Source organism: Ixodes scapularis, unplaced genomic scaffold (assembly GCF_016920785.2).
Source record: "Ixodes scapularis isolate PalLabHiFi unplaced genomic scaffold, ASM1692078v2 PGA_scaffold7__128_contigs__length_106722199, whole genome shotgun sequence".
In the NCBI taxonomy this organism is placed as follows: domain Eukaryota; kingdom Metazoa; phylum Arthropoda; class Arachnida; order Ixodida; family Ixodidae; genus Ixodes; species Ixodes scapularis.
In genome coordinates this window covers 64,014,529-64,034,235 of record NW_024609882.1, presented here as the reverse complement: position 1 = coordinate 64,034,235, position 19,707 = coordinate 64,014,529, and the positions used below count along the sequence as shown (strand labels likewise).

The window sequence follows — 19,707 nt, the reverse complement described above, 5'->3', positions numbered from 1 at the left end:
AATTTAATTCTGATGTAGTGAAATCGTCATCACCTGACACGTTCTGGAAGTGTGGAACGGCAGTCCTGGGTCCAGGAAAAACTGCCTTTGGTAAGTTGATGTGAGCGATGAATTCATCTGCAAACCGTTCTCTGAGGGCTGCGAATAAGCTTTTGTTTTTGATGGCGATTGCTGCGAAGTGGTATTTAGGTGGGACTGCAGTGAGTGGGCATTTGACTGTCGTCCACGGAAGGCAGGTTTTTGCATCAGTGTTTAACAGAGGAAATTATTCCTCTGTTGCCACTGCTGACGGCCCAGTTGTACGGCATATTTGCAAAGCTTGGCCTCAATTCGTCGTGACGTTGTTCAGTTTTGCGGTCGGTTAGAACGCCCAGCTATTCCTTGAGCTTCTCGAGACGCGGCGCGAAGGTTCAAATATGTGAAGTCTGCGACTGGTTTCGTTGTTGGGAGCGTTATTTGTTTAGTGGCGACTTTGAAGCCTGTGGCTACGGACTCCTCAATTGCTGGGAGATTTTGACTTGTTAATATTGTGCTCAGACTTACATAAATAAACATCCCAACTGACAATCTTATGCATTCTGATCGTCCGTGGGATGGCCGTGATGAGGAGGAGAAGATGAGCACGTGGTCACTTTCCCATGTGTCAGGCTCAACACTCGAAACCATACGTATTTTGGGTGACACGAAGGAAGATTGAGAACACAGTCTGTTTTAAGGAGAAGACGAATGAAGGCTGGCAAGCCGTTGTTGAGACATCTTAAGCCTAGATCTTTCGTTACATCAATGAGCGCATTTTCCCTTCGCGTAATTTTGTCAATTCCCAAAACAGGGTGGTTCGCATCAAAATCACCGCACCATACGATTGGCCTAGGACAGCGCTTTCTGATATTTCTCATTTCATTGTGATCCCAGGGTTGGTGAAGACGTATGTAGCTTGAGACAACGGTAATATCATGTTTGCCCATTCTTATTATTAGGGCTGTATGTTTATCATAAAAAGTGTTCGAGTCGCTGCACGAGTATAGATACCCTAGATTTTCCGTCAAGGTGCGGTGTTTTACTGTGATATTGGACGTATGGGTATATTTGATGAGGCCCTGATTGCACATACGTTTCTTGAAGAGCAAGAACATATGGTTGAAGCTCCCGGAGGCGTCGACGAAGTTCAGCGAGTTGATGTCGAAGAGTATTAACATTCCACTGGATGATCAAGGGAAGCATCTTGATACGACCTCGCGTAGACCGGTGAGCACACAGGGGATCCTGAAGCGTTCCTCTCAGGCATCGCTGTGTTGAGACGCTTTCATGATTACGACGATATACGGCTCAAGGAGCATCATTCCTCGTGAAATTGTCTTCAACGTGCTTGGTGGCATTTGTACAGTCGCGCTCCGCAGTGCAGACAAGATGAAGCAAATCATGCTATCACCGGATGTGGCTGATTCCTGCGTTGTCTCCTCAGGCACGCGCTGACCAGAAAGTACATTATTGTATGCAAGGTTTCCCCTTTTGTCTAGTCTGGGTCATTTGCTGCTGGTCATTCTTCGCATCTGACTTTCCTGAGTTTTCTTTATCAGTGGATGGAGAACCCTCAGAAGGGATATGCATTAACCTCGATGTGGCTCTTTTTTACGAGTCTTTTTTTGTGTTTTTTTTTCCTCCTGCTTGCACATGGGAATGAACTGCGTGGGATGTTTCTTTATGGAGCGCAGAATATTCATCTTGTACTGCAGCCAGTTATCGTTGGCTCTCAACGAGTTTTGATCCGTGAACAAAATATTTTGTTCTTGAAAGCGCTGCCAGGCGCCCCGTGCAATTTGCATAAGAAGCAGGATGGTCACCGAGGCAGTTTGCACATTGGGTAGGAAGTGTGCCATGGCATTCTGTGTTCGAGTGTGGTTCTTCACACCTCTTGCATTTTGTTTTTCCCATGTAGTACTTCGCAACATGGCCGAGGGTCTGGCAGTTGAAACACCTTGGAGGTGCCTCAATGCACTTGGTTACCTCGTGCCGTGTGAAGCCGAGCTTGATCTTGTCCGGTCGCTCGGTGTTTGGGCGGAATGTTAGTATTGCCCGGTCGGTTGAATGTGCAGGATCTGTTGCATTTTCGCGTCGCTGGTAGAGCCGACAAGTGACTATCACAGCGGTTGGTCCCAGGAATTCGTTAATACCACTTTGGTACGTCCGAAGTTTTCCAGGAACGCTTTGGGTACTGTTGCTTGTACTGGGATCCCGCATAGGGAGTGCACTTTGAGAAGTCGACGCACAGTCGATACTTCTGAGTCATCAACTAGACGACCTCCCCTCGTCATAAAATGATGTCTCACGATGGGCGCGCCAGCCGGTCTATCTACTTCAGCAAACAGTTTCAGCGGGGTTTGTTGCTGCAACCGCTTGCCCTCCTGCACGGGCGTTAGAAGTACTGGGACGCATCTTGTCCGCTGTCGGCGATGTTTTTCTAAGGTTAACTCCGCGTCCTTTCTGGTTTCTGCCTCTTCCATTTTTTAGAAGGGGTCGGTCACAGGTACCTCCTCATCATCCCCGTCTTTCTTACGTCGTTTAGTTCGGGGGCTTACTTGTGTTCCATTTTAGGTATCGTCCACTTCGATAATATTCGAGTTTGGGGCTGGCGAATGCCCATTGGCACTGGACGCACCAGGTGTACCCCTGCCTCGAAAGGCCAAGGTTGACTTGAATGGGTGTCTTAAATTATGTGTATTAGAAAATTGAACGAGAGAGGAAAAAAATTGTGGCCTAGTTAGATATGATTCTTCTTCCTCCTCCCTACTCGACCACCGATCCCCCAGCTTTGGCAGCGTTCTGCAGTAAGTATGAAAAAGACTAAAGAGTGTTCGCGGTGATAATCTCGCAAGGTGCGCTTCTGTCTTCCTCACTATGAAGCCTCTAGACGTGTTTACGTTTGTCTTGAGAAAATTTTATCACAGGACTTTACCTCACTATATGGGTAGTGCACTCGCTACCCACGCGGTTGTTTTAATTTTTATAGCGCATGAAGCTCGGCATTGCGCGAGCTTGCACCAGGAGAGGAGGCGGAAATATTCTCACTCTGGGTTGTGAAAAAATTCCACCAGGCGGCGATACCCGAACATCTCGCTGCGGATATGCGGGCTAGATTTGGTTCACCTATCGGCCGTCGCGAGGCGCGAGCAATATATATATATATATATATATATAATGGCTCTGATTTCCGACTGGGTCCCAAGTTGGAACCACGTCAGAACCACTTCAAACGCATGTTGTGAACACCCTATTTGATGATGTTGTTGCGCGCAGGTTTGCACTCGAGTTTCCAGCGTTTGCAAGTGCTTCATTTGCGTGCAGAAGAAGTCGCACACGCAATCGACGCCTTGACATCATGTATTGCCTTTGGCGGCGTTCATCGCTTGTTCGTCGCATGGAATTTGACTTCCGCCCAGTATGCAGTGGTGTGTTGTAATAGATTTGTGCTCCGCGAATGTTACTGTTAAGCCATGCTCCACTGAGTTTAGCCTTAGATGCAAGCCTGTCATGACTAGCGTCAGATTATGCACGAGTCAGGGTCCTAGCTAAAAAAATGCTTCTCTCCGTGGTGCCATTATCAGCGCTTGTGCGTACTGCGCGTGCTTTGCTCAATTTTGGAATCAACAAATCCGTGCTTTGAGAACTTTGAAGATAGCATGCTGAGCAGTCCGATCTTCACAGCCCATCATTTTGTAAACAAAGAATTTCTGGCCGGTGCGAACCTCAGCGTTCATGGGTTGGTAGCGTTGGTTCGTGCGTATGTCGGGGGCTCTACTCACTTTTCAAAACGGCGAAAAACTATAATAGCCTCGACTGTGATTTTGTACACTTAGAAACTGTGTATAAGCGAATTTGAGCTCCTGCTCATTAGCGCTAATTAAGCGTAAAAAGACCAACATAGTGCACCATATTTAGCATTTTATCAAAACGCTAATAATGGTTTCCTCTAGATTTTTTTAGGAATTTTTAATTTTATTTCGCATTTATTGTTCGCGTGCAACGTCAGAGAGCGTGCTGAGGCGCGGGACATTTCTGAAGAAGTTTAGAGCGCGGGCGTACAGGTTTGAGGGGCGCTCAAAGCTACGCGACTACGTGACTGCGCGGGCGCCTGCAGCGTTGGAGTCGTAGGCTGCGTTTACGTGGGCTTCGTCTACATGAACGCAATCGTAGCGCATCGAACCAAGGAGGGACCAATCGCCTTCCTACATCTTTCTTATTCTACCCATCTGCTACCAATCAATATATTAAAATATCGATCCATATAAACGCAGACATAGCCAAGAGAAGTTGCGCTGCATTTGTGGCAAGCAAATGGGTGCACGACACGCGCCGTAGCTTGACACCGGGCGCGGGCGAGATTAATTTTGCGTAGAGTTCCTTTATAGGCTCCCTACGAGAGCCAGAGTTGCGCGTATGTTTTCCACGTGCCGCCGCGCCGCTATTTGCCGAGATCCGATCACGTGAGGAGCCGGATCAAGTGCTGTGCAGGAAATTAGACGTCGCACGCGCCCCGGCGTAAGTTCCCCTGCATTTGAGCGCGCCGCGCGCCTCGAACGCACGGCGCCGCTATTCGCCGAGTTCAGTCACGTGACGAGCGGGATCAACATGCTGTGCAGGAAAGACGGCTCTACGGAGATGAACGCGCAACTCTGACTCTCTATAGAGGAACTCTATGTTTTGCCGGCTAGCTGCAATATTTTCTTTCCGTCTAGAGAACGGGTCAGAATCACGGTGGTCTGAATACACCCACTTAAAATAATGAGAGCTTGTGCATTATAATGTTGATGTCATCCCATTATTGATATCGAGCGCAGACACAAATTGTCCATGAGCACAGCGTCCGCATTCGGCCGGAATTCGTGTACAGGCAACGCGTCGAACGATACTCAGCGTCGGGCTCGAGCTCAATAGACCATACGCGAAATCGTTCGAACATCTGGAAACACTCTGTGCGCTGCCATCTTTGTTAGGTCGAGATTCGTCTGGCGGTTGTTAATTTCATAGCGTTGTCGATAACAATCGAAGCCTGCTCACCGTTACTGATCCCCACCCGCACCTGCGAGCTAATGGTTAGTATTGTTTTAGTTTCTTCCTTGCGCACGTACGTGCTCGTAGATCCACCGGTCGCTGGTTTTTCTCCATGACCAACATGGCGGACATGCACTTCAGCTCGAAATTTGGCTTTGAGCACCGGTACTGCCACATTTATTCCTTGAGTGCCTGGTAGAAGAGAAGGAAAGCAAGGCATGAAGTAATGTAGTTACATGTATAGAGTGGACACTCCCATAGGCCCTAGCGGCGAATTTAGCCGCCAAGGAGCGTTCCAGAGGCCTTTGTAGAACCAAATAAATGACTTGAGGCCCAAAGTAGACGGATTACATGAATGGATAGTCAATATGAGAGGTATTTAGTGTATCGGGTGGTAGCTTGCACTTTCTTGTGTACCGCAACATCCTACTTATGCTAGTATTTTAATTTCAACAAGAGTTACTATACGCGTATGTCTAAATTACTGCATTACTTTATATAAATACTACTCTAGACAAGAATCTCGTGCACAAGACCATATTCAGCAGAATTGACTGTACACAAAAGAAAACCCATTTGTAGGTTTGTGTTAACTCAAGAGCTACACACGGTTGTAATCATCATATTTTATATTCATAAGAAAACGAAACCAAATAAAATCTGATGGGCAGTTATATCTCGATGCTTATTCATAGATAATTACAAACACAAAAAGTAAAGTACATTAAGGATTCACAAAGACTACATCCTATGAAAAAATGGCTTAAATGCATTACAGCATGACCGAAAATGTTGTCAGACAATTAAAATGAGAAATTAAATTACACCATGCTACACAACAGTAGCTGATGTATCCAAACATCATGACAGCTTAATCTGTACAACAAAAATATTCATGCACATTGTATAGTTAGATTATACAAATTTAGGGTGTTCCTTTTATAGCTATTTCGAAAGAGAGAACTGTCCAGGCGACAATAAACAGTGCCGATAATAAACTTCTTCGAAGTCTACTCTGGTTAACTACAGCACACATTAAAATGCTATATTCGAATTTAGCATATACAAGCACGGACAAGGTGGTAGTGTTCTTTGCTTGTCACACCTGTCCTTTAAAGGAGCCATGAAACGATTTTACTATTTCGCTAAATACTACTTAGAATCACTCTCTAGCGTTAATACCCGACAAATCTTGGCGTAGTTTTTCTTTCTGGGCAATGGCTGTTAGCAGATAAATTCAGAAAATATGGACATCGTTCATCCTCGGAGCCAGAACAAGCGGCCACGCGGCCTGGTACCTATCCTATACCGCGAAAGTTAATCATAGCCGCGCGCTGGTGTTGGCAAAGTATAAAACGCGTGCCGAGCTCTAGGCATTGTTAAGGTTTGGCTATTCTCATCATCTCAGTAATTGGACACGTGCCCCTGCCCGAGTGTCCGTCGAGGCATCGATTGTTACGAGCCAGAGTCGAGTGCTCACGCAATTACTGCGCCCACTCCATGAGCCCTGCTCGACTGTCGTCAGGTGGGTGGTTTCGATCCTACAGTTACGTCATAAAGCTTCGCAAAGGCAAGACTAAAAAAAATAATCCCCTTTTATCCTCGCAATTTCACAGCGACAAAGAAGCTTCTGAATCAGTGGCGGTCTGTGCAAGTATATCTGGGCCAGACTAGGACCTGTACGCCTCTGCCAACAGATGCACATTCCAACCCGACATCGTTTCATGACCCTTTTAAAGCGGGGTCACACGGCTTATACATCTCTTCCACAAAGGCGCAACCGTCTTGAATGTCGTAACTTCTGGTATGCGCTAAAACATCGTATCAATCTCTCCACGCCGCTGGAAGGCGTTCACGAAAAATGCGTGATTATCTCACATTCTTGTTTTGCCTCCGATATCCGAGCCACGCAGTGCCAATTCTACCTCTTTCCTGGCAATATCCCCTTCGATCGCCAGCAAAATGCGAACCGTTCCTCCGTATTTTCACGTTATACCTACGTTAGACACTACGCTGAACTCTGAAGCTGCTTTTGACCAGCTCATATCACAGCTCTCGCATCTGAAAGCAACTCGCTCAGACCAACAGCGAACAACGCATCTGACTAGCTCCAGCCCAGCTGGATCCAGTCACCGCCTGGGCGCCGCCATATTTCTTGTGACGTCACGTATTTAGTTGGGTCAAGTGACTGGCAGAAACATTTGCATACAATCCTAGCGCCGGGGGAATGGATGAGGGGGGGGGGGGGTAAGGTCAACTTCCGTGTGCGGACCTGAACACCGGTCTATCACTCTGAGCCCCTCTACCTCGTTGGTAATGACGCACAATTAAAATGTGACCCCAAAGTATTCGCTTTAGCACGTGAGGTGCACTGAAAAACTTCAGGGCTACTTGCCTTTCGAAGCGAAATAACGGACACATACATCTAGAAACATGAGGTTAGCCGAACGCCTGATTGCCTCCAGCCAAATGGCTCGCTCATTTTTACCTTTGTAGGTATCCTCTTGGTATTGAAACCATGGTGGCTAACTCGACGGTTACGCAAGTCACAGAGCACCGGGACAGCTTTTATGTCAATCGAAATTTTTGTTCACCATCACCACGAGCAAAGGAACAAATCAAGCCAGATAAAGCTACATAGTTGACGTGGGTCGCTAGGGCTTATGCCAGTCCCGCTACGAGAGCGAGCACCCGCACAGCGCTCCCGAAGGCGTGTACCTGCGACAGCTGTTTGCTGCAAACTATAGAACTGTTGAGGTCTTCTTCTCAACACCTCGGTAAACTCATAGCGACTCGTCCTGATAAAAATAATCTAGCTCAGCGAGGACGGCTGGTTGAGCACGCCGCAAACACCGGTAGCCATGCTTGTTATCGTTTGAAATCGAAGCGGAAGGGCAATCTCGGGATATTTTTGAAAACTATCAGTGACTCTACATCAATTATTTGTTTCTCGAACATAAACATACAGTCGATTAAAAATACTGTTACGGTACGGAGAAACAATTTCATAACGAACATTCCACACCTCCATCGTCTCTCTAATCAATGAGAGCCGAGAAACGGAGTGTAGTTGGCTACGCTCCTGTGTGGGCGTATAGGGCGGGCTACCTGCACCTAAAGTGTGTCTGACAAAATAAATAGTGAGAACATAGGCTTATAAAACAGAGCAAATTAGTGCCCCAAATAAGCCTTTTTAGTTTTTTTTTCTCCATTTTAGTGCTTTTTTTTTAATATGCTACACAAACTTTGAGACAAATCAGCGACCATCAAAACTATGTCTGAGCTCCCGTCCAAAGTACAAACAGGGCGAAGACACTGACAGAGGAAAAGAAGATTAAATCTGCGGGCGCGCAGCTAATACGTCACGCAAAAGACTGCCTGCAGACATATTCGAAGCATATACATTTCTACGAAGTAAACATGCTTTGGAACGTGCTTGAGGCGTTCTCGTAGATAATTTTGCCATCATGTCGGCAGCGATCACCGTGGGTTTCGCATGATACAAGAGCAATGGGACTCCGACTTAGAGGCGCTGCCGTCTGTCAGTGTTCTTTTACTCTGTTTTCGTTGAGCATTTTTACTCTTAAGGTCTGTTCACACGATGCATCTTTTAGGCGCGCAACAGTTTCGCGACACTCAAGGTTCGCAAAATGTGCTCGTTCACACGTACCGCTTCACGTGCAACAACAATGACGTTTAGACTCGCGAAAATAGTTTGGGTGTTGACCATAAAGTGGCGCTTCAGTTGAAAGCCAACATCAACATCATCACCATTAGCCACTCAGCGTCGTGTTCTCCATCTCCCGCCACATTCTAAGAGTCAAAACGCAGGCGAGCTGCTGAACAATCATAATTAATAAATAAAACCTTAAGACAAGGAAACAAAAAGGGACATACACACCACCGTCTCAAAACCAGCACAGCATACAGCTGTCATTTACTTCCATTTACCTAATTTACTCTTAAATCGTCATTTACTAGTTGTTGAATTGCCATTCACTGCCCTTTACTTTATTTACTTTGGAATATGTATAATTTGGACGGAGGTAGACAAAGAAGAAGACTGTTGTGGAAGTAAATGAGAGCTGTGCGCTGTGCTGGTTTTGAGACGGTACTGTGTACGTCCCTTTTTGTTTTCTTGTCTCAAGGTTTTATTTCTTAATTATGACTAAAAATAGACGCGAATTATCATCATCACCAATCACGTCTTCGTCCATCGCTGGATTTTTTTCTGATATGCTACTCACTTTTCCTTCAGTGGTGCTTGACGTGCTTGCGGAAGCGCCGGCAGTATCCATCGTTCGTGGTTTCGGTTTTTTTTCGGATTTGGCTCGGCTACAACACCGGCAGTGAAGTGGTCTTCTCAAACAGCTCGCTCCCCCCTCAAACGCCACGTGAGAGCGTTTCTGAGCGGCCATTGGCGGCGCCCTCGGAGTGATTGACAGGACTCGGCAAAGTTTCAGCAAAAGCTCGCTCCAGAAGCGAGGTGTGCGCGCAACTTTATTTAGATGCGCGTGTCCTTTTCGGACTCGTTCAGACGGCGCAACCATTTCGCGAAACTACGTTTCGCGACACTAGATGCGCGAGAAAAATGCATCGTGTGAACGGGCCTTTAAGGTGCAACCCCACCCCTGGTTAGTGTGATTCTGAACCAACAGATGGCGGTGGGATCGCCTTCCAGGCCTCTACATCAACGCGAGAAATCGTGTGTGGTGGCGCTTCGATACAGTTGGATATTCTTCTATATCCAGAATTTGACATCCCTGGTCCCTTGCTTGGTTTTCACTGCACGAGCTTTCTTTGGAACGCGCACGGCTGCGCCAGTTCTCGTGCAAGGGGGCCAGTTGCCACGCTCCGAGCTCACGTCTCCAGCAAATGTAGTCAGAACAAAACGCGAAAATCGTCCTGAGCCAAATGGCTGACACATGCACAACAAAACTACCGACGTGTTGAAAAATATAAAATTGCCTGTGCGCCGTTATCGGAGATTTCAGAGGCCAATGACACATATTACAATGTGATCAGATTTATACTGATACGAATGAAGGTGACGAGAGGACGAACAGTGAACTGAAAAATAAAGGTTTAAGGCTGCGGTCCCACGGCAGCCATCTTGAACAAGGCGTTAGTTCAACCAATAGATGGCGACACGCACCCGTGGGGTGGCCGAAACATTGGTTCACAGTGGGATGGCTCGAGCACCATCACGTTCCCCTCGTGGCATTGCTCGCGCCGCTGCCAGCTGTGCTCAGCTAGCTCGAGTAGCGTGGCCCAGCAAACGGATGTATGCGAGAATGTCAGGCTGGGTATAAATTGTTGTCTGATATAGACGCTTTGCAGCAGCTGTGCATGGACGCCGCCATAACTGACCTTCAGTTTTTGCTTTCCTCTTATTCCGTTTATTTCACTTCATCATTGCCATAGCAGGCCAGGTTATATCCATATTAGATTCAACTGTGTCCTTTTCTAAAGCATCGGCCTTTGTAGAGGATCGTCAACTACCGTTTCAGTTGTTTGGCATCTCGGTAAGACAAGAGAAGGTCAGCAATGGCGGCTGTAATTTGGCGCGTGTGCAAAGCGTCTATAGGGAGATGCGGTCGACGGTTGTAACGTGCTTTCGCAATAAATCTTACCAAGAAGGAATCAAATGTTGATTGACGTGTCAATATTCTATCAATGAAAATTTCCTCTGCACGAATGCACGCTCAGTAGACTCAACCAGTGGAAGCGGACGTCAAGTAAACTGCTTCGCGATTTACGGTACTTACCTCACCATTTTAATGACGACTAAAATAACGTCACCAAGTATTGTGTTTCACGGGGTCCGGAAGATGTTGTAAAGGTTGTTACATTATAGTTTCCGGAAAACAAACGCCGTTGCAATATTTTCGGAAGTACCGACACACATTATGTTGTAAGTACAGCTTAGGGAAACCATCAGAAGAAATAGGAAGACGTTTATTTGCAATGAAGACGCTATGAATGAACGGCGTTTAGCGACGGCAAGTTATGAGCGTTCGGGAATTTATAAGTTGACGTGATTGCTAACCATGGACATGCGGACAATGAAGACCAGTTTTGTCGGGAGATGGTGTTGTGGTGATGACCGGATATCGGACGATTCATGGCAGACGAACAAGCAAGTTTCTTCTCAGCGATTGGTTAGTGTCCAGTTTCAAGCACAACACGTGGCTACCGACGTTGTCGACGTTTCGAACACTTACCGCTTTCGACAAAAGTCCTGGCACCTGGGCTAACTTTGTGGAAAGACTCGAACAGTAACTGAAAACGATCCACTATTCAGTCGGTGGGTGGCGAAACGTATCCACATCTGCGGAGTCATGTACGATGCGTACTCTAAGTGGCTGGAAGTTTACACGATGTCTGCCGCGACGTCCAAACACGTCATCGACGTTCTACGGTCTCTTTTACCTACTTTTGCCCTACCGAAAATACTTTTCTCTGATAACGCGCCAAATCTTCCTTCAAATAAGATAAACAAGTTTTTGAAGAAAAAAAAAAAACGGCATCAGGCATCACATTAGTGCACCATACCATCCTGCAACTAACGGGCAAGCAGAACAGATGGTGTGCGAAACGAAAAAAAAATCCCTTTTGAAGCTTACGGAAGAAGCAGTTCAGTGAAGAATCGCCAGGTTCTTGTTCCGGCAGCACGCGTCGGTCTCATCTTACACGGAAAAAAACCCGCCGAAGCAATATTCGGCGGAAGAATAGCCACACCCCTCGATCTCATGATACTATCGCTTACGAACAAAGATCGAGAGATACCCACATCGGGAGTAATGGCAGTTTATCCGGTCGGACAACTCGCCTACGTGAGGAATTTCAGCGGAAGTCTGGCCTTCCATGTAAAACTTGAGTAGAAAAGGCTCTATGTTGGTTGACCAGGAGGTGTCATCTCTCTGAATAGGTTGGATATCAATGCCCTTAAGTGTAAATATAACTAAATCACAAACCTTTCTTTGTGTATTGTGTAACTGCTCTTGTATTTGATAGTAGAAGCTACGGTGGTGATCTGGACCTTTCACACCAGGCTCCTTTTTCTTATTTTTCGCCTCATACTCCTTTGCGCTTTAAGTATGCTTCAAGAATCTTTTGGAACGGGGACACTTTACGTCGACGAGGCCCATTTGTTCCAAGTAGTCAATCAGGGAAGGCTGCTAGAAATCCGTCCCTCATATTAACGAATAAGCCGCGCTTCTGCACAGTGCAGTTTTCCTGTTCCACGTACAGTTGTAAAGCAACATCCTCATTGATTCTACCATATACTGTTACGGGTGAAGAAAGTCTTTGGGTACACGATACTTGAAACAAGTCCGGCACTGTACGTTGTGGTTCAACACCCATTAATTTCGTCGTCCTTATAGAGCCTAATCATTTAATCATTACCTCGTCACCTCATATTGCTCTTCATCAACAGTAAGTATAATAGGCTACCGCCACATTACAACCCAAGAATTGAAAAATTAAGTCGTTCAGTCCTTCAACCAGTTTATAATTTATATAATGTTATTACGTTACATTACCTCGAGACGATCGACGTCCATTGTCGATCTTCAAATACTTATACCTGTATATAAATTAGACGCACAAGGGGGGGTTGGTTGCCGAGTGCACGGTCTAGCGCACACCAGCTCGGAGCACTGGGAGCGAAAGCTCGCGCTGCAGAGCCTACACCGCCCCTGCCCGTTTCGATCTGGAAGAGCATCGTACCGGCGTGCGGTCGTGCATCACTACTGCGTGGCGCACGTTGAAGACCCCAGGTTTTCGGTTTTACCACACTGGCTAAATTGCTCATCTACAGCTGAGACACCAGACGCCCACTAAGGCAGACTAACTTCCGGCTGAATAAACATACACACAACAACACAACAACAATAATAACAAAGAACACAGTGTGCCGCCTCTTTTCTTTGAATGCCTTTTTTTCTAAACCAGCGCAAGCTCGTGCGTTCTCTCTTTTGAGACGGTTAGAACGGTCGCGTATAAAACCCGCGTTTCTCCTACCCGCCCGCTTCCTCCTCTCATTATGTGTATTTGGTTATAACTAAATAAGCTATAATAATGGTGTATTATTCATATTTACTTTCAGTTTCAGTTAGGGAAAAGGAGTTTCGCGGCAACTAGAGCCAATAAATGAGCTGTGCTTAGAGTATCGGCACTCTCTTCCCCGACAGTGTTGTGAACGCCGCCATTTTAGTGCTTGTGCAGAGCAGGCGCAACTGCCGATCGTCATGATTCAAAAGTGCGGCATCGTCAGCATTAGATTCGGTGTTAGGAAGCTCATGTAATGTTGCTTTGCTTTGTCGCAAACTGTTTAAAGTGGGGGACGGAAAAGCGTTTCTTGTGATTTCAGATAAAGCTTCAAATAACTGGCAACCATAATTTTAAGCCATACTAAGGCCAAGCGTGGCTACTCTGAAGCGTAGCTTATTTAATAGAGAGTTATAGTAGACCGTTTTCGGTTTCCCGCTCCGCTCTATGGAAAGCGGAGTCGCCATCGCGCATGCGCGACCCGCTCTGGGATTTGAGCGTGGAGCGTCAGCTCCGCTATCGTCGCCATTTTGAGAAGTACGTTCCACTCTCAGTAAAGGTTCAGTAGATGGTGCTTTTCTGGAAAGGTGGGTGCTCGCAATTTGAAATTATGCTTGGGAGCGCGCTTGACCCTTAAGAACCTCGCTGCACTAAGAAGCTGCGCAGACTTTGTTTGAAAAGGCGTCCCCCAGAAACCGTTTCGCGGTAGTCAAGAACCTCTGGCTGCTTCGAGAAATCGCTGGCCGCAATCCTTTCACGGCCGCTGAACGGTGGGAACAGGTGCTGCCTTGTCTAAGCCAGCGGGCTCGATTTTTCTATGCGAGATGACGACGACGACGTTCAGAGGATGACACACCGGGCGACGGCGGTGTCTCAATCTGAGCCCTCGGTTCCTCGGAGGCGGCAGCTTCTACTTCGGCTGGACTACCTCCTTGGAGCATGATTCTTTGACCCCAGTGGACCCCAGTGAGCAATAGCGCCATTATGTTCCTGGTGCTCCTTCATGCACTGATCGAACGGCATGGAAGATCCTCATAGCTCGCTGCTCACCCGCCCAACCCGCCTCCACGAAGTCTGGACTTCTGCGAATCGGACTGCCACCCTCCCAATACCAACAACCCATGTCGTCGTCATCTTGCACGTATATACCCATCACATTACCATGTTCCCTAGACGCGGCACCGCGGGCCTCGGTGGTACGGGCTGCTGCCTTTCCGGGGTGCCGCGGCTCTCCAGAGCCAAAAATTAAAGGTTAAAGACCAAAGACTAAAGCGGTCGGCAAACGGACAGATATTTTGTTTGGTTACTTCAGGCAGAAAGACAGTGAAAATTAGCAAAAGCGAGCGCTCCATTTATATCTCTACTTTTTTTTCCCAATGAATTGAGTCTTTTCTTCTTCGTATGCTTCGGTTTGTGATATGGTGCCTTGGTGTTTATGTACACTGGCGCGACACTGTCAGCGGGAGCATTCAATATCCTGTTTTCATTTTTCACCTTAAATTCGAGGGGCTGACATTTGCCTATTGGTGTGGAATAAAGCGCTCGTTTGGGGCACTAATCTGAGCGACAAATTTTCAGCATTTTCAATAGCTGTCAAAGAAATAAACTGCAAATGAAAGCGATTTTTTTCGTGTTCGTATTAACAGTGGAGCGCAGTGTATGTTGTGGGGGGTGACATGAAACCATTTTGCTTGACTATACACTTCTTTTTATTTCTTTTGTGTGTTTATGAAAGTGCATTTTTCAGCTTAAGCTCCTGCCCAGTTTCGGCCTCACTTGTGCTACGGTCTTTTCTTGCAATAGAAGGCCACGCAACATAGTCTACTCTTACAATGCTGAATTCAACAGTAACACTGTAATTTGGTTAGATGCAATATTCACACGCACATCTGAGAAGTAAAATGGGAGTCGTTAGTAAACGTTTTTATTAAAATATTTCTAGATGCCCTTCAGCCCAGTTGGACAGGTATTTCGCTCAGTACAAAAGCTTGAACATGATTTACTGTGATAAGTTTATGCATTCTAATATTAAACAAACAAAAAAATGCCCATGGTCTTTGTAGGTTTCGTCCAGCCGTCAAATTATGCCGTCTGCGCACATCACTGCCTGGTGCTTCACGACGAGCACCTTCTTGTGGTCTTCTTCTAATTTTTTTGATGGACGGCATATGGGCATGCTGTGCAGTCAACAAAACCCCAACAGTTGTTCAGGGGTGTTCTCTTGTCCTTGACGGCCTAATAAAAAAGACAAAGAAAAACACTCTTATAACACGGCAGTATTTAAACACTACCAAAACATGTGATATGGGACTTGTTACTCCTCTAAGATAAAGCGTATTTCCATAGTAGGGTTGTAAAAAACTGGGTATCGTAAATTAATATATATATATATAGTTGTTCCTTAATTCTGCTAAAGTTTGAGGCCGTCAAACTGTGCATGCGAGGCCCGCTACGCCGGAATTCAAAACGAAACTTCTGAAAACTGTTCTAGTCTACCACTATTGCTTAGAAGTCCAGGGTTGTGTTTGCTAAATTTTGCATTGTTTATGCCTGTCTGGTTTTCACCAGACAAAAAATTGACGTGGAATATTCTTTCGACCGTTATTGGTAACTCTTTTCAAAACACCACCGGGTAACATATTCGGCCGCCATATTTTGGGCATCGCTTTTAGTGCGAGACTTGTGATAGAACCCATTTCATATTCAGTATTGACGCAGCATTCGTGTCTAATACATTTAGACTCGCATCCGCGACAAACAATGACGTAGCTCCCTTGCTCCCTAGACACTTGGCCAAAATAAGGCGGCCTCGAAGACTAGCGGCACCATGGGTTGCACTTTTAAAAAGGCTGCATTCAAGTTTCTAATATTTTCTAAATCTACCAAGGAAATCCAATGCAAACATTTCTAGAGGAAAGTTAAACAATTCAAAAGTTGCGAGCGAGTGTGAATAAATGAAGCTGAGAGGGAATGGTTTCTTTGGTGCAGCTTGCGAGCGCTATGCTCGTGGTCAGCTTTCAGTGACATTTTCGACAGGAGGGCGCATGCACAGATACAATCGGCGTTCAAGCACGCGCACCCGTACATCTGACTGCATAGCCATAGGACGTCCACAAAACGCGACGACTTTACCGACGCCGTGCTGGTTGCAAAGTGATACTCGTTCACTTCGTTTGATTATGCTGTTTTGTGTTACATAGAACTCAAATCGAATGGTTTACTTTTTACGCGCGGGGCGTACGCTTTACTTCTTGATTCAACCTCTTTCAAGCTGAGGTCACGGTCAAAAAGATAGACGCGTATTGAGTAAGTGCAGCCATCTTGAGAGTTGAGCGATCACGCTAAGGACGCTGAGGGCAGTCCGCTTTACAACTTGTGAAGCGGAGCGCACGCTCACTCCTCTAACTATACGCTCCAACTCAGAGCGGGCCACGCATGCGCGGTGGGGACGATGCTTTTCGCAGAGCGTAAAGCAGAGCAAAGAGGGCTCATAAAAGTGGCCTACTAATACTCATAGATTACGAAAGCGCTCGTCGTGACTTGTCCTGACATTGCCCATGTACACCTTTGGCGTATAGAAAAAAGTAACTTTTCACCAGACAGAGCAGCTGTGCTAGAAACAATGGATACGCGAAATTTACACAAACCATGCGGGGTCTCACCTGTGAGCACAGCTCTAGTTTCGCCAGGGTCAACCACCTATGTTTGTTCATGTCAGCGAGCAGGTGGCCGAACCTCTCGTTGATGTGACCCACGATGAGGTTCACAGAACTGAAGAACACCGACAAGCTCCGTCCAAACGCTCATCCAAGTACGAACAGACGGTTGGGATAGGCCAGTCGAGGAAGAACCATGCGAAGCGTCTCGCCAGATTGGCAACACCCTGCGCCGATCTGTCGGGTGCTGGTATTTGGAGGCCCGCATGCAGAACAGCCAGGTCCTTCTTTAAGCAGGATAGCTTCCTAAATGGTTTCTTTTCTACGTTGGAAATATCCAGCAAACCGCGTTCGGAAAGGAAGCTTCGGCGCTTGATGGCACGAGGGATACGAATCATAGATTCGATGTCTCGCCAGCTTAATATCGTTAGTAGAAGTCTCCTTCCTTGAGAACAGCGGGGATTCATCGTGCAGATGCCTTGCTAGCCTTGAGCAACACTGTACTCGTACTACGCAAAAGGATGTACTCGCAATGCGCAAACTTCGTCCTTTTCTCTTATTTTTCTACTTCGAATAAGTAAATCTGTTTCAGTTTTAATTCGAGTGGAGCAGAAGCTACAAGAGCGAGTGCCGGCCTTTCAGCGTCCTTGATAAGCACGCGCGCTCGTGCAGTGCAAATACCGTATAGAGCAACACGCTCATGCTTATACCTTCGGCTTCACTCGCACACAAGGTGGAACGATTATATTTATATTTTATAGCTTAATATTTCTTCAGGTGTGTGCCTACTCTTTTGTGTTCATTATTGTCGCCTTCGTTTTTACTACCTCTACAATCACGCTCCCTTTTACTCTCTTGGTGTTAACGCTTAGGTTTTTTTGTCTTACTAGTACTATAAACGTCCACTTGTGGGGCCACGCAAGCAAATTTTTCGAACCCGCTCAAAACGCTCTTACGCTGAAGAAAAACACTCTACTAAAACGCGTTTTTGGACCTCCGCTTTCCATTCCGGCGAAGCGGGCCGCGCATGCGCAGTCTGGCACCCTCAGAGCGGAGCGGAAGATGAAAACGGTCTACTAAAACTCTCTAATAACACTATTCATGCTCTTGTTCAAGAACCTTGTAATACCTAGGGTGCCTCAATGTCCTTCTGTTTAGGGTGATGCCACCCTCTGTAGTACCCGATGCCGACAGCACGCGCTCACGGGGAAAATACAAAGAAATCGACGAAAACAAAACGTCGCCATAGCACAATCAGCGCCACGAGCGCGTGCAGGGACACGCTCTTTCACGCGCTTCTGAACAAAAAATAAAAATAAAAGAGGGGGACAAAATGGCCAGATGTCGTGCTCCACCCTAAGCAAAGGGCACATGAAGTGCTCCACCCAGTAATAATACCTGGAGGGGCCATATCGTAAGCCCCGTGGATTCCACAAGCCACTACCTTTTGACACCTGCCTCTTCTTCACTGTTCCCGCTTGTGCCAGTAAATTAGCTACGGTTCAGAGTAACGACACTTGGCCATATTGTGGCTTAAAATCATGGTTGCCAGTTATATGAAGCTTTATCTAAAATCACAGGAAACGCTTTTCCCTCCCTCACAAATGTTTAAACAACCCGCGACAGAGCATTGCAATATTGCATCAGCTTCCTAGCACCGCATCTAATGCTGAGGAAGTCGTACTTTTAGATCACGATGATCGGCAGTTGCGTTTGCTCTGAGCAAGACCCAAAATGGCGGCGCCCAAAACAATTTTGGGGAACGGAGTGCCAATACTTTAAAGCTCATTTAGTGACTCTAGGCATAAAGTGAACTTGGGTGTATTCTTTTCCTCTTCGACTTCATTGTTTATTGATTTCAATCATATCGAATAATGAACACATTATATCACGCTACGCTTGTGTAAATATTGGTCTTAGATTTATTAGCCTGACCCAGTACTTAAACCATTCAGTTATCGATAGTAAATCTTCCAATATATTTTTTAAATGTGAGGGTAAAAAGACACGGAGATTGATGATGATACAGACGCCAACGCCGCCCTCGGAAATTTTTTGAACATCAGAAATCAGCAGTTTGTCTGCCATCCGCCAGGTAGCGCAACAAAACACCCAAACAGTTTTAATTGTTTTTAAAATTAGCTAAGCTCTACACCTATTAAGAAACCAAAGCAATATCATTGTGAAAATTTAATACATCGCAATGTATATCTATTCCAAATTATAAATGTTATTAAATGCCAATAAATCTGTTTGATGTCCAAAACAGATATGCGTCAAAAACAGGTAAGTTTGAAGGGCTCCTGGAGCGTTATGACTTTGAAAATGAAAAAAAGCCATCGTCCACCTCTTGGGCAACCATTGTAGCTCTAAATGTTATAAAAGATTTTATCATAGTTTAATTATTTCTTCAGCGGCATTTGAACTACCATGACACGAAGCACAAAAAAGTGCTACGTTTGATATAAAATATCTAAACAAAAAAAATTTACACAACATTAAATTTTTTTTCTGCATATTACCAATTATAAGCACTACATCTGTAGCTAATTTCATTGCCCTAGCTCTTGTCATTAAAAACATATTTGTGCGGAAAAATGTCAATTTTAGGGCAATATTTGGAGGGATGAAAAAAACGAAGTAGTGCAAATATCAAAAAAGTGGATCGTTAGATTCTGCTCCGACATCATCTTAACAAAACTGCTATATTGGAACCGTGCTATCTTTAATGGATCGTTCATAAAACATGAACTAGCGGAGCAAGTGAGGGTCCGCGCCATCATATTCGCAACGCTACAAATGCGCATGAACAGTAAAAACCAACACATACATAATATCAAATGAAAGAGAATTGCATTGCCTTTCAAATGACATCAATCCCAAAAAACAGTATTTAAAAGGAGATGAGTAATGGCCTGCCGAAAAGTACCTAAACTGCCACATTCAG

General features: G+C 45.8%; 1 pseudogene; it reads right to left on the bottom strand.

Annotated features, from left to right (window-relative positions):
- Positions 1-1,277: 1,277 nt before the first annotated feature.
- The window catches only part of LOC121833146, a 42,370-nt pseudogene continuing 23,940 nt past the window's right edge, over positions 1,278-19,707 (bottom strand).